Source organism: Acartia tonsa, chromosome 14 (assembly GCF_053477335.1).
Source record: "Acartia tonsa isolate MP-2025a chromosome 14, ASM5347733v1, whole genome shotgun sequence".
In the NCBI taxonomy this organism is placed as follows: domain Eukaryota; kingdom Metazoa; phylum Arthropoda; class Copepoda; order Calanoida; family Acartiidae; genus Acartia; species Acartia tonsa.
This window is the reverse complement of record NC_137273.1, coordinates 25078852-25095477: the sequence shown is the minus strand read 5'-3', so window position 1 is coordinate 25095477 and position 16626 is coordinate 25078852. Positions and strand designations below refer to the sequence as shown.

The 16626-nt window shown below is 31.2% G+C and overlaps 1 long non-coding RNA gene across 1 annotated transcript; it reads right to left on the bottom strand.

Moving 5' to 3' along the window:
• Nucleotides 1–10050: 10050 nt before the first annotated feature.
• On the bottom strand, nucleotides 10051–16626 carry LOC145306077 (uncharacterized). The gene is made up of 3 exons (XR_013874880.1): nucleotides 16527–16626; nucleotides 10351–10436; nucleotides 10051–10116 (listed from the first exon to the last, which is right to left on the bottom strand). It is a non-coding gene; the product is annotated as an uncharacterized LOC145306077 (long non-coding RNA).

Here is a 16626-nt window from a genome sequence, read left to right as displayed (position 1 = left end):
TCATGGTGCCCTCTGAAAAGGCCTTGAGGAGTAGAATCAGGAACAGCCAACTTTTAGAGGTTTTTAAGTCATTTTTACGGCTAGGCGATATTTTGAAACGGACTAAAGTTCCTGATTCCTGATTTTAAATCATCCAGAGGTGTATTATACTTTTAAAAATCATATGCCGATACCCGCTTTGTTCTTAGATAAAAATGTAATCAACCCACCACCCTAATATACATTCCCAATGATGCTGCACAAAATTACCCTTTTTGTAGATTACAATTAGAGTTCGAATCGCTTGGACACTAAGCTTAATTAACCAACCAATCAAAATTCAATATGACACATCGGTATTCTATGATAACTCAAAATTTTTATATGGAATATAGCCAAAAACCTGACTGTTAGTCATACAAAGACTTCTACAAATTCAACTAAATTATTTCCTTTCAAGATCTAAGGCACATTTTTGGTTTGTTGTTTAAATGATTTATTCATGTTATGGAAAAAATCATACATAATTAAATAATAAAAATATAAAAAATTAACCTAAATTTATTTTCTTTCTTGTTTTTTTATCTGTTTCAAGATATCCTTTTCTTATTTATTAGTTTAGAGTGGGGACTTACATTATTTTTGGTATTAATTAATTTATAAACAAATTGTACTAACTAAAAAATCTTGGAAATTATAAGTTTATCCGTTAATAATTCCCAATATTTGTTTTAATTGGATTAAAACAATTATGAAAAAGTTTCTAAAGGGCCAAGGATTAAAGAATGCTTGCTTTTAATAACAGGGATGGCAACCTCCATAAAAGCAAAGCTCTGGAACGGTTGGACAAACGAACATAAACACTTGTAGAGATTCAGAACTTAAAACTGTTAAATACATGATATTGTTAAGGACAAGGACATACTTACATATTTAGGACTTGATTACACAGATGCTTTACTTATAACATTATACCTTGATGTAATAGGAATCATTATTCCCAAAATCAGATGAATAGGATAATATAACACATAAAAAATTATTGTTATAAAGGTTAAAAATCAAAATATTTTAAATGGACATACGGACATTCTTGTAACGTTTATAGAGTTTCTGTGCTTCCTAAATCGTAACTAACAGTTATAGGAATCATCATCCAAAGTTCGAAATTGATTGGACAATTCTAACATGTCTAAATTAACGAAAAAAGTTAATTTTTACGGACGGACCGTCCTTAAGTATAGAAAGCTTTGATTTTAAAAACTTTCCAGTGTTTTTAATTAGGTAAATAATTTAAACAAAGTATGTTGATTTTTTTGTAATTTTGCTTAAAGGCTGTAGAGAATTGAATTACCTAGGGAAGGGCGATAAATGATGATTAACAAAATTACCCCTTCTACAGATTAAATTTATTAGTTGAAAATTTAAACACTGCTAGTTTGAATTATCCCATCAAAATTTAATAAAAGTACTTTTAGTTTACCGCCATTAAGGAGTGTTTTACCAGTATAATTTTGAGTGAAATTTACCTCTAAGATTTGAGTCAAACGTTGCAACAATTCCTCCCGCTTGGCCGTCAGGTCCGGATAGTCCAAATCCTCCAAAACTTCGTGCGCCTCGTTGCCGCGTTTCAACTCCTGCGCGGGAAAATTGTCCGCGGCATTCACTGATTTTACGCTTTGTTGTTGTGGTTGATTTGATATGTTTGGTGTCCATCCATCCTTAAAATATGTTAAATATTTTAAAAATGGGTAAATTTTGTATGTGCATCTGTCTTTCAATCAAAGACAACTTCACTAACTTGGATCTTCTTCAAGGAAACGTTATACTGGTCATGAACATGGTAGTGTAAAACGTAATCAATTAAATTTTAACAGGGAAATTAGTATGACCAAATCAGGCGCAACTCAATATCAAGCACAATCGAGACTTCCAGACTAAGATTGTGCAATCAAAGGTTGGTTGACTGCAATAGTTGGATGTTTTTACCTTGAAACATAATGATAAAACCCGAAAACCAAAGTATTAGAGTAGCTGTGCTAATTATAATATTGTTTTCCTGTAAATGCATTTAATCTAATTAAGACTAATTAAGATAATCCTATTATATTAAGTAATCAGGTTTTTTTGTGGTTGTCTGAAGCTTGAGATTTATGAAAATACTGGTTTTAATTGGTTCTAATTTTTCATGGAAGATTAATAACCATCTTTGGGCGATTTTTAGCCCCTCCCATAAGGCTAGTTTATCTGGGATCCAAAGGGATAAGATAATGACCGATAAATTGATGTACATCCCCAATGTTGTTACACAAAATTACCCCTTCCTTTGTTGCTAAGTTAAGTTGTTAAGCCGGCGATTTAAAAATGTTATTATAAAACTTTGGGGACAAAACTGTTATTATTTACCTTGCTTAAATAAGCGACGATTTTCAAGGATGGATCTATCATCTGAAGTAAAACTATTTTGTCTCCAAACTTTTCCGCCAGCTAAAAATAACAATTTGTTCTAAATATCCTTCTAGTTTTTTTTTTGTTTTTTAAAAACCAATAAAGCATAAATTTTTATTGGGTGGAATGTAAGTGACAAAATAGTTTTTCTTCAAATACAATATCCTTTTCAAAATATATTTTACCGAGTTTTATTTATCCTTAATACTTTACAATGCATGATATTTCTTATTGCAAAAGAATCGGTTCTAATACAGCGGATATTAAACGGATTCGAAGCCATACTGGAATAGCTTTCCTTGGATAAAAAAATAAAAGCCAGATTGGTTAGCCCCAAGGGGCCGGGGGCCTTGGCTAACAAAACTGGTATTTATTTTATGAATCTTTTTTATAAATTTATTGTTGTGGAAAGTTGTGTGTCGCTATACATGATTTTTCAGTATGGCTTAGAATAGGTTTTAATCCAGCGGATATTAACGTCGGATTAGAAGCCATGCTGGAAAATTGTTACCTCACTGATGTAGGCAAAGGTATCAATATCTAATCCAGAGTCCAATAAAGATTGTCTCAAATTCTCGTCCTCAAAGAAATCCAAAATTGAGTTCTCCTATTCATTCAAAAAGGATTATATTTTTTATTGCCATTACATCAGAATAATCAGGGATCTAAAGGAATGAGACAATGGCCGAGTGAAGGACATCCCCAATGATGATACACATAATTAAGATTGTCTCAAATTCTCGTCCTCAAAGAAATCCAAAATTGAGTTCTCCTATTCATTCAAAAAGGATTATATTTTCTATTGCCATTACATCAGAATAATCAGGGATCTAAAGGAATGAGACAATGGCCGATTGAAGGACATCCCCAATGATGATACACATAATTACCCCTTCTATAGATAAAATTATTGTTAGAAATGTTTGGACACTCAAGTTGAACTTAATGAACCAACCAACAAAATTTTAAAAAACGTTTCTAATGAACGCTATCATAATACTTTGGGGACTAGTGTACTAAACATCCTTAAATACCCTCCATCCCTGCATTTTAACAGTTTATGTTGACAATATCTATAATACAAAGTAGCTTGATGTCTGTCCGTCTGTCCGTCCGTCCGTCCGTCTTAAGCTTAAGATCTCGGTAACCACTGAACCGATCGGATTCTACTCTTCAGGGAATATACCTACTGGTCCTGTGGTGGTTTTGGGCTATTTTCTTTTCTTTTTTGTAGAAGAATTCCTTGGTCCGTCTTATTATTTTTTTTGCCCCAAGAGGTTTGATCAACCTATTGTGTTATTTAGATTTAAAAAGAAAAAGATTTTTTTTTTTGGGGGGGGGTATTTTTCATTTTTTGGGGGGTTGTTTGGTCATAGCTGACGTAATATCCACATAACGATATTCTTATAATATCATGTGAAATAATAACTAAACAATTGTTGACAGAACAATCAACTTTTTATTAAGGTCAAAAACCTGTAAAAATTTACTACTTATTTCTAATAAAATTCTAATTTACTTTATTTTGTAAAAAAAAGTTTATATAACAAACTGAAGTAAACAAAAAAATATTTTATTGAAATGTAATATTTATTTAAATTTTAAATTTGTTTATTTAAATTAATCCTAGAAAAATTTATTTTGTAAGATTCAAAATTTATTTAAATTTCAATTAAGTAGAAGTAAATATTTAAAAAATGTAAATTGTGTTCTTCAAAGGTTAGCTTCACTCATACACTCAAAGAAATCAGAATGACGCTAAATTGTTATCATTTTAGCAGACGAAGCTTTTAAAAATCAATCAATACTTAAAAGAAATCTTGCTTATCTTCTAAAACCAAGGATAAAAGCAATTGGAAGGACAAACAAACATTAACACTTGTAGAGTGTAAGAACTGAATAAGCAGAATATTAATGCATAAGTAAATTTGTTGCAAGACTGCTTAAATACATGAAGCTTTAAAATAAAAAAGAAAGACAAACTAACATTAACACTTGTAGAACAGAATATAAATGTATGAGTATAAACAAAGTTGTTGCAAAATTGCTTAAAAACATGATGCTGTTTTAGGACATACTTACATTTTTAGGACTTAATTATAGAGTTGTTTTGCTGGTAACATTATACCTCGTTGAAATAGGAATAAATAAATCAGATTAATCGGATAATTCTTACATTATAACGATTATATCGTAGCGATTATAGAGTTGCGCTTTCTTGATCGTACCTAACTGTAATAGGAATCATCATACAAAGTTTGAAATCGATAGGACAATTCATAACCTGTTTAAATTAACGAAATAGTTACGGACGTACTGACTGACCGACCCTAATTATAGAAAAGCTTCGCTTTTAAAAATAATCCATCGCAAATTGCGTAGCTATGATTATTGATTAAGAAACTTTAAAAGTGGAGAAATTTCAATAGTAACCCTTTATGGGGTTTAACCTTGCGGGGATCTTAACCCTACTACATAATCCTTTTCCTGTGCAACTATTTGTTGAGATATAACAGTTAGGTCCTCTGGGGGGTTGCCAGCTAGGATCTCCGGGGATGGAGAGGTCGTGAATCCTAAAAATAATAAAGATTTTATATTTCCCATCCTTTTAAAAGTTTCTATTAATTGCTATTTATTTTGATATCATTCGCTCTCTCTCATCTCTTTCTCTCACTGTATCCGTGTGTGTTCGTCTTTCTCTCCTTCTATCTCTCCTCTCTCTCTCTCTCTCTCTCTCTCTCTCTCTCTCTCTCTCTCTCTCTCTCTCTCTCTCTCTCTCTCTCTCTCTCTCTCTCTCTCTCTCTCTCTCTCTCTCTCTCCTTGTCTCTGTCTCTCTCTGTCTCTCTGTCTCTCTCTGTCTCTCTCTTTCAGTCTCTATATCTCTATAATCCCGGATGAAGTATGGCCTAAGAGAATCTCCTAACTCCAACTTAACCTAACCTAACCTAACCTAAAAAAGCATAACAATACGATTTAAAAAAAGTTTGTTTCATTTTGAGGAAGGTTGCAAAATTACCTGTAGATCTCAGACGCTGGTTTTTCAGCTTTTCCAGTTTGAGCTTCTCATTGGGGAAGATGACCAGTCCTTGACCAAGGAAGGGCTGGTCCTGGCGGTCATATGTACATTAATGCTAGGTAAGGGACTTTAATATGTACAGTTATGTTGATAATTTTTTGATTATCTGTTAAGATCTCGATAACTACTTGACCAATTAAGTTCTCTACTTTTGGGAAGCTTCACATAGGTCCAAGGCTGGTATTAATCTATTTAATCTGTAAGTTTTAAGATGACAAAGGCTATTTTTAGGCTCTCTCTTCACTCTGATTCAAAAGTCCTAGATAACCAAAAACTGGCCAAAATCAAAACCATGGACAGTCAACATTTCCAGAAAAGTGTTGTGCAATCAAAGGGTTGGATGTTTATTAGGTGTTACTTTACCTAACACCTTGTGTGTTTGATTATTAGTTATCCTTAGTTGGTGTACATGATGTTATAGTGTTATGAACAGCAGTCTCGCCCACATGAAGTAATTGCCAATGTGTCTTTATTTAACACCTCCAAGCCCCCCCCCCCTAATTTTTTTTTCTCAAGTGTACACATTCCTGTCTGACAGGTCTCTGGGCTGTAGCGCTGTATCTTTGTGGTTGCTGTACAGAGAGACATATTTATCAGATCACGATAAATTTTCCAGTATTGCTTCGAAACCGAATATTATCCGGTTCTCAGCCATACTGAAAAATCATGAATAGTGTCGTATTATATCCAGTTTTCTACGATTATAAAATGTGAAATCGTAAGATTAAAACTAGTTTTTTTAGCCTGTGCCTTCAGCATCTTGGCGCTAAAAAACTAGTTTTAATCATATATTCTTTCATTTTAATATCCTCGGAAAGCTGTTTTAATATAATGCAATATATAACTATTAAAATATCAATGTAGAACTAACCAATAAAGATTGAATGAAAGATTGGTCAGTTGTTTAACAGAAAAGGAACAATCCGATCACTTTATTGGTTGAAAGTTACACATTTTGATGCAAGAGGACAGTTTTTAGTTATTGTTTCAATGTAAAAGTCACCTGTAAGTATAACCATCGCAATTTCTTAACATAAAATTTACACAGGGAAAAAAATTGTACAAAAATATCTTTCTTTCATTCGTTGGCTTAAAAACTTTGGTTACTTTATTAAATCTTCTTTGGTTTGTACAAACTTTTCACCGATAATTATAACCTAGAGTGTGAAAATGCGGGTAAAATATGGGGAATAGTAGCTTTCGCAAAATTTCATTGTTAGTAAGATTCCAGTCAAATGCGCTTATCAGGTCAAACTGTTTTTAAATATACGTTTATTTATATTATGCGTTTGGTCAACATTAACAGTTAGACTTAATAAGTGAATTTGACTGGAAGCTTGTTCATCGTAATGTCTTAAATCATAAAATCCCTACTAAAAACATATAAAAAACAGATAAAAATTTCTATTAGTAAATAATTTCGTTAAAAAGTTTGATAAAAATTAATTAAGATATTAAAATGACAAAAATACTCCCACTAAGATTTTAATTCTGATTAATTTTGAATAGTTCTTAGGAAGCATTATATTACTACTTAACAACCGATGAACAACAATTGTATGTATTGATTTGTATGTTTGTATATCATTAGTTGCAATAATTAGTAGCACAGCAACTCTACAATTAAAATATGTACGTAGAGGTATACTCATAAAAATCATTTGCAGATCCCCGCTTTAGTCTCAGAAAAAAATGTCCAAAATCGACCCACCCTATTATACATTCGAAAAATTGAGATTTTCAGTGCTTTGCCTTGATCATCACATAAGTAAAATCTTGAAAAATCAGGCTTAAGAGATTTACTAAAAGTGGTTTCTTTAAAGTATTATTATTTTTATCTGCTAATGATAACTAGGAACTTCTTGAAGAACTTGAAAATTCATTATTAAAAGAACATCTTAATCTCAAATTAATTTTTTTTTCGGTAGGATTGGAAGAAATGAATCAAACCACCAAACTTAAATTTACTGTTTTGGAGTAATAAAAGTTATTATTTACCGCACCGTAGACAGCCTTCTTCAGATAGAAAAAATATAATTCCAGTATAAAGTCATACTGGAAATGTGATTCCTTACTGATCTGATAATGTCCTGTATAATATTTTGTGCATTGTTGTTGGTATTAAATCCATTATTGTTAGTTACTGTCGAGTACTGTGGACGTGAATTTGACAACTGAACGTTTTAAAAATGTTTTATCCAATAATAAGAAATATTGCACAGAAACCACTCTTCCTCTCGCTTATTTTGAAATAAATAAAAAATTAAGGTTTTGGTGAAGTCTTTTTATATGTTTGTTTTTTACTTTGGTTCACGTAGGGTTAGGCAACACCCCTCCCCCTGTTATATTCTTTAAAGCATACCTAAAAAGTATAATCATTTCAGCTGGCACATTATTTACGAAAAAAACATTTTTCTGCATGAGGTCTCAGATTTTGATAAAAACTTCCAGTCCCCTTCATTTGGTCATAAAACTAAGGGCTGGGTGATTTTTAACCTTTTTAATCCATTTAAAATCCGATTTTTCGCGCATTTTCTCACTGTGGTGTTTTCACAATGAAAAAAAGGCATTTTTTCATGATTTTCAAGTTTAAAATTTTTACATTAATTTTCAACTTACAGACATGTTTTATATATCAAATTAATCACCCAGATGGGTACAATATAGAATTTGTCTTTAAAATCACAAAAATCATGAATTACAGGGTGTCCCAAGAAAAATGTCAAAACAGGTTTTTTAAACGAAGTTTGCCCATTTCTTGCCTTGCGAGTGAATATCATCCATTTTACAACACATATGAAGTAAATTTGGCGTGCTAACTCCAAATTTGGACACCTGAGAAATTTTTGAAACACCCTGTAAAAGTGATTTTTGCGTCTGTAGAGCTAAAAATTGGTCCAAATTGATTATTTTTTTCAAAGTAGCATACAAAGTATCTAAGTATGTTAGGCCATAGTGTTTTCTGACCAGATTACAATTTTTATATTTTCAAAAAAATGAGAATTTTTTTTTTGTTTTTTTCAAATTTTTTTTGTTTTTTTAAGTTACCTAAAACTGTCATATAGATACAGATTTTGACTAAAAACAATAATATTTGCCTATTTTACAAATTTACACACTTTTGGGACACCCTGTGCATGTTTTTTAAAAATGGTGGTTTTTGCCCCTTTTTGGGAGGAAGGAGTCGTTTTAGGGCCAGAGACTATTTCTTCATTTTTGTACAACTTTTCAAGGCACATAATTTGTTATTTATACATCAACCGCCTCCGGCGAACCGTTTTGCCGTTATTCACCGCCAAAGGCGGAATTTTGACCTTTTTTACCGTTCTCGAGGTTTTAACGGGCATTTTTGGTAAGAAGGCGTTGATTTATCAAAATCACTCTGAATTACTTTAATTTAGGCTATTTTATTTACTAAATTTCATGTGAAATAAAAATTTTTGTATATCCAACCCATTTTTGTCAAAAGGAATTTTAAATTAATTATTAATATTATATTCACTTCATTCACATGTTTTAACAATTGAAATCCATCTTGACGAAAAACGGTTAGATGCACAAAATTTTTACTTCACATGAAATTTAGTAAATAAAATAGCCTAAATAAAAGTATTTCAGAGTGATTTTGATGAAAGTACAGGGTGTTCAAAAAATATAAAAAATTGTAATCTGGTCAGAAAACACTATGGCCCAACATACTTAGATACTTTGTATGCTACTTTGAAAAAAATAATCAATTTGGACCAATTTTTAGCTCTACAGACGCAAAAATCACTTTTACAGGGTGTTTCAAAAATTTCTCAGGTGTCCAAATTTGGAGTTAGCACGCCAAATTTACTTCATATGTGTTGTAAAATGGATGATATTCACTCGCAAGGCAAGAAATGGGCAAACTTCGTTTAAAAAACCTGTTTTGACATTTTTCTTGGGACACCCTGTAATTCATGATTTTTGTGATTTTAAAGACAAATTCTATATTGTACCCATCTGGGTGATTAATTTGATATATAAAACATGTCTGTAAGTTGTAAATTAATGTAAAAATTTTAAACTTGAAAATCATGAAAAAATGCCTTTTTTTCATTGTGAAAACACCACAGTGAGAAAATGCGCGAAAAATCGGACTTTAAATGGATTAAAAAGGTTAAAAATCACCCAGCCCTTAGTTTTATGACCAAATGAAGGGGACTGGAAGTTTTTATCAAAATCTGAGACCTCATGCAGAAAAAAGTTTTTTTCGTAAATAATGTGCCAGCTGTATTACTTCTGCTATATTAGGCGCATGACATTAATAGTAATAGTAGGAGGAATGCCTTGGCAATGTAAAAAACCGCAACTCATTACCATGGATATTTAGGACTTCCAGACAAAGGTTTTGCAATCAAGGGGAAGGCTGTCTGTTTGGACAGAAGTTCCAATGATTATGATGGATCTGACGTTACAGTGTCTTGGATAGCAGTTTCGCTCATAAAATAATAGAATTATTTAAATTGTAAGTCAACTCAATGGTTCTATTTTAAAGAGGGTGATTAAAACAGTTTCCTGATCTAGAGTGCTGGTGGTATACGTGGAAGGAGCAGATACAGCTGGCAGGTCGCTGGACACACCAGAGCCTGTAAAACAGAACAGCCGTTACCAATCAAATGTGCGAAATAATTTGAGAATCGATAGGGGTTGTTCGGATGATTTAATGGGTTGGAAAACCTTTTTTTGAGGGAGAATTTAAAAAATCACAGATTTGACTGAATTTATTTCCAAAATGATTTCTGATTTGTTGAATGTAAACAACAGCTAACTAATAAGGAGAAATAAGGACATCAAATTTATTTTTACAAATTTTTGTTTACCTGAAGAAAATTTCTGTGAGGTTGGGTTGTTAAAACTATTTCCACTGCTGCCACTACTTGATATATACGAGCTTTGAATTGGAGAACTAAAATATAAAAGGTTGGGTTAAGTAAGATTGAAAAAATCCACACAGGGTTAAAATGTTAAAATTAACTTTTCAGTTACTACTTGATATATATGAGCTTTGAATTGGAGAACTAAAATATAAAAGTTTGGGTTAAGTAAGATTGAAAAAATCCACACAGGGTTAAAATGTTAAAATTAACTCTTCAGTTACTACTTGATATATAGAATCTTTGAATTGGAGAATTAAAATATAAAAGTTTGGGTTAAGTAAGATTGAAAAAAATCCACACAGGGTTAAAAATGTTAAAATTAACTCTTCAGTTACTACTTGATATATACGAGCTTTGAATTGGAGAACTAAAATATAAAAGTTTGGGTTAAGTAAGATTGAAAAAATCCACACAGGGTTAAAAATTTTAAAATAAACTCTTCAGTTACTACTTGATATATAGAATCTTTAAATTGGAGAACTAAAATATAAAGGGCTGGGTTAAGTAATATTGAACAGAATCCACATAGGGTTAAAAATAAACTCTTCAGTTACTACTTGATATATAGAATCTTTTTGAATTGGAGAACTAAAATATAATAGGTTAGGTTAAGAAATAATATTGAACACCATGCTGGGTTAATGATATATTCAAATAATTAACACTGCTCTACTTAAAGTTTAAAGGCATAGCTCGGAAGCTGCGCGTCAGCTGCAACTAAGCCTCAAAACTAAACTCGTTTGGATGCTGTAAATTTTGTTATTCACGCTTTTCCTCAACAGTTTAGCGGATTTAAAACCAACACGCATCAAGCGGTCAATGGATCCTATAAATATACACATTTGCTGAATCAAAACTGGTTTTACCTAAATTGTATCTGCTCCTTCTTCGTGTCCATAGTATTTCAAAGATTTTTAATAAGAATATGTGATTATTTGACTTTAAAATAACCTTTAATCAAAAATCATCTTATAGTTTAAAGCTTGTAAATATAATTTTGTCATATTTGTTGAGGCTTTAAAACAATATTTTTATAGACATTTCAACACTGCATATTTAGGATGTATAACAGTGGTTATTTTATGCATTAACCCTTACAGATCGGGCCCCTATTCCCACCTTAATAGATCGGGGGGGGGGGTCATATTGACCCCCCCCCTCTATCTCGGCTTCTGTTACAGATAAAGACGTAAAATTTTTTTCTGGTGGTTCATGTGTATTTTTAGAGAAAATTACTTTTTCTAATCATAGCGGTCAGGCCGCTCCTTAGCCGCTTTTTGGCGGCCAGCCGCTAAATTTTAAAACAGCTGTAGAGCGGCCAATTTTGCAGCTAGGATGACCAAATTTTAGGACGAACTTTTATTTTCCATAACAAAAAAATTACTTTTTCTGACCATCGCCGAAAAACGGCAAATAACGGAAACCGCCATTTTTGGCGGTTACGGCGGTAAAACGGCGGTTGGCGGCGCCAATCAATATTTTTATCTGTTTATTGTTGCTCAAGAATTTACCAAAAAAATTTATAGGTCTCTAGCTGTAATAGAAGCCACGATATTCATGATATATGTCTGTGGTAAAAGCCGGACAAAAATCGGTCATAAAGTCGGTCAGGGTGCGGTCAAACAGTCATAACACCACTTTTCTCATAAGGTCATTGATATCTCAGTATTCACCAAAAAAATTTTAAGTTTCTACCTTATACACAAAAGTAATAATGTAGAAATTAAGATTTATTTAGAATTTTTTTTAAATTTTGGTGCTACCCAACCGACTTTGACCAGACACCACGACCGACACAGACCAGATATCCTAATAAAATCAACTCTTGCCGACGCATAATTACTAAACTTAAAAAGTCATGAAGTAACAGCTCTCCATCTTATCTACGAAAAAAATGACATTGAAAAAACTAGAGGGGGGGGGTCAATATGACCCCCCCCCCCGATCTGTAAGGGTTAAAAGTGATATAAAAAGTCATATAAGCACTAATCCTTATTGATTAGATACTTAGCCGTTTATTACACAAAAGTCTATCTTTTTTGTTCTAAACCATTTTAAATTTTATATGGATAAAATTTTGATATAATGAAACAGTAAGTAGGTTAATATATGACACGAAAGGTTCATTTAAAACAGTACTTTAAAAGATATACTTGAATACACTTTATTTACCATTTTATTACTTAATAGTTACTAGGTAAAGTAAATGTTTTTTAACTTTAATTGCATTAAAGTTGACAAGAATTTGACAATGATCATCTGATATGTTTTGTAAGTAAACAGTATGTATTTTATCAGTAGCTTAAGATTTCGATAGCTGATTTAGTTCTACACTCTAGGAAAGCTTCACGTACATAGGACCCAGGATGGATTCAGGCTATTTGATTTTTAGATTTAAGTCTCTGGATGATTTTATGCTTTACCCCTTAGAAAACAGACCAACTAGATGCTAGGGGCACAATCGCTATTTTATTTTTTTTATATAGATATATATATAGTATATTTTAATTTAACATCAAATTAATGTCTAGTGTATTAAAGATTATTTAGCAATTGAAAAAATTTTTATTTAATTTTGTATCTTATTAAAGACATGGCAAAACCTTTTTCAAATGTGATCATAATCTACATAGGTCAAAGATTTTGGTCGTTGTGGATCTATAATTATAATTTAAAAAAAAAACTAGACTTTTTCTGATGCTTGAATTTAATAGTAAAGCTTTTCTTTATTAAGGGTTGGTCTGTCTGTCCATAACGGATAGCTCTTATCATTAATTTAGGCCTTTTATAATTGTCCTATTGATTTCATACTTGGCATGGTTATTCCTTTAGTAGTAAGGTACGATTTAGAAAGCATAGCAATTCTACAAAAAGTTTTAAACCTTTTTGTAATAAATACTACAACAAGGTACAACGTTATAAACGAGGCACATCTATAATAAAGTCCTAAAAATGTAGGAATGTCCTTAAACAGTATGTTGTATTTTGCAACATATTTACTTAATAGTAAAACTATTTAATGTATAATGAACTATTCAGTTTTTAACTAATTAAACTATACTTATTAATAACTTTCCTTTGATAAAATCAATTAAATGCCTAATTACTTCAACAATCTATTGTTTATGTGTTTGATAACTTATACTATTGTGTCTTTCATACAAAATTCGAGTGTTAAATTGCTTATTATTTCTATATAAACAAGGATGAAAACATCCATAAAACCAAGCTATGAAACCGTAGGACAAACGAACATTATTAATTGTAAAGTTTCAGAACTGAATAATCAGAATATAAATTTCTTAAAGTCTAAACAAAATTATGATTAAATTTTTTAAAAACTGTTTCAATACAAGTTAATGTTTAAGGACATTATTACATTTTTAGGACTTGATAAAGAGATGCATCGCTTATAACATTGTACTTTGTTGTCCTAGGAATCAGTATCCCAAAATTCAGTTCAATCGGATAATTTTATCACATAAAAATATGTTGTTTTAAAATTTTTAAAAATCAACAGTTTAAATTGGGCGTTCGGAAATTCTGGTAACGATTTTAGAGTAGCTACACTTTCTAAATCGTACCTTAATACTACAGGAATAACCTTGCAAAGTTTGAAATCGATAGGAAAATTCTAAATTAACGGAAAAAAGCTAACCGTTCTACTAAAAAAGCTAACACTTCCACCTTCAAATCTACTTTTACTGACGGACAGACGGACGTACAGACAGACTGACCCTAATTATAGAAAAGCTTCACTTTTAATAACAGTAAATATGTTGTAAATAAATTCTGTCAGTATTTTTAAAAGCGAAGCTTTTCTATAATTAGGGTCGGTCCGTCCATACGTCCTTCACAAACGGATAGCTTTTTTTGTTAATTTAGGCATGTTAGAGATGTCATATTGATTTCAAACTTTGCATGGTGATTCCTTTAGTAATTAGGTATGATTTAAAAGCATAGCAACTCTATAATCATTACAAGAATGTCCGTACATCCATTTTAAACATATTGATTTTTTTACTTTTTTAACAACAAATTTTTATGTGATCTAATCATCCGATTTATCTGATTTTTGGTTTGCTGATTCCTGGGACAACAAAGTATAAGTTATAAGCGAAGCAACTCTATAATCAAGTCATAAAAACGTAGGTATGTCCATAAACATTATCCTGAATCAAGCAGTTTTCAACAAATTTACTTACAATTTTGCTTCGACTCTTATACATTTATATTCTGATTATTCAGTTCTGAAACTATACAAGTGTCCGTTTTTCCTACCGTTTCAGTGCTTCGCTTTTATGGATGTTGTCATAATTGTTTAGTTGAATAATATGTTGATTTTTCATTACTGTTTTTACTTTCTAAGTTTAAGATTTCAAGGTAATTTGAAGAAAAAAAGCATTAATTAAAACCAGAAAGTACCGCTGTCGACAATTTCATGAGTTATAATTAATCTACAAAAAAAAGTTTTTAAAACAACTACTGCTTTCATGTGTTAGAGGTAATATACATTTTACATCAAAGGCTATTTTAAAGTCAAATTATCACACATTTTTAGTCAAATTCTTAAAAATTCTATAATCCGGAAGAAGGAGCAGATACAATTTAACTAAAACCAGTTTTGATTTTGCAAATATGTCTATTTATAGGATCCATTGACCGCTTGTTGCGTGTTGGTCTTAAATCCGCTAAACTGTTGAGGAAAAGTGTGTATTGTTAAAGATTGATTGCTCTATTTGAGTAAGGTTTAGACTTCCAGCTGACTTTTAGAATTGTATATGGTTGATATCCCTAATACTTACAGGGGGTGGGTTCCTTTTTCTTAATATCCATGGATATTTATAAATATCCGTGATACTCTAATTACGAGAAAAATAAGTCTCCCTTTATTCAATAGCTAGATTTGCAATTTGTTATATGTTATTTGATTCTTAGCTAAGAAGATCTTAGAATTTTAAATATTAAATTTTTCAAATTTAACTGATGAATGAATTTTAGTTTTATCAGTGAAGCTTTACTACAGTTCTTATGTGTTTGTCTGTTTCTATAATTTTGTTTTAATATTCTTCCTACAGTAAATTCCAAGGAGGGGAAGAAGTTAAAGGGGTAATTTGCTCCCCTAATCCTAAATAAAATAAGAGGTTGTCATATTTATGACGGGGTAAATAGGTTTTTTTAGCGCTTCGCGCCATGCTTTAAAGTCCTTAGTTTTTACAAATCTAGTCAATATCACACCTAGAATTTTGGTTTCGACCCTTTACCCACCCCCCCCCCCCTTCAACAAAAAAGCTTGGACGTCCTGGTATTAGTATTTCCAAAGTACTAAAAATCTCCTTAGGGGTGGTAATTAAAGTTTTTAAGGGGAACACAATGGTTCTTGAATCGCTCCAAAATTCCTCCCTCTCAAAAATGAAATCTTATGGGGGGTGGGTATAGGGTAAAAATCTTAAACTTCCTCCCAACCCTCTGAAATGTTTTGCGGGAGAAAATTTTCAACGCCAACAAAACGTAAAAATTTTTTGAAACTAAGGGTTTTGAACACTGGATTTACACAAACTTTAGAATTGTTTTTTTTGTGGTTTTTTTAAACTTATAAGTTAGAAATAAAATTTACATTTAACTGTTTTTTGGCCACCCCTATGTTATATGTAAACGTTCTTTTTAAAGATGAATTCATATTTAATAAGTGTATTTGATTCTATAAATCTAGGATTGTTATATTTCATTACATTCAAATATTTTTAACTTATTTTTGTAATTGAAAATTTTTATATCACTGTATTGTACTTATATTTTACTAATTTAGCTAAAATTAAGCTAAATGAGAATAAAAATAACCTTAGTAAATTATCTCTTATTTAAAAGTACTCAACTATTTATTTAATTTGTAAATAATACGTTTCCCGTAATGGTATGAATTAGTATATAGAAATGAGAAATATTGTTTTGGATATTTTCTTACGTTGGTCCGGCTGTTTGTCTCTCTGTTACACCATAAATCAACTTTTCTTTCATTTACAGTTTCATTAATTCTATTTATTATTTAAATATTACTGCAATATTTCCAATGATGTTGTACTTATAGACATAATTGTCTTTGTTAATGATTAAATTACCTGGAAATGATGTTATTACTGATACCATTGTTGCTACTGATGTAAGTAGACTGTATAGGAGAGCTCACTGCATTGCTGTTGCTTGAAGAAAAGGTACTCT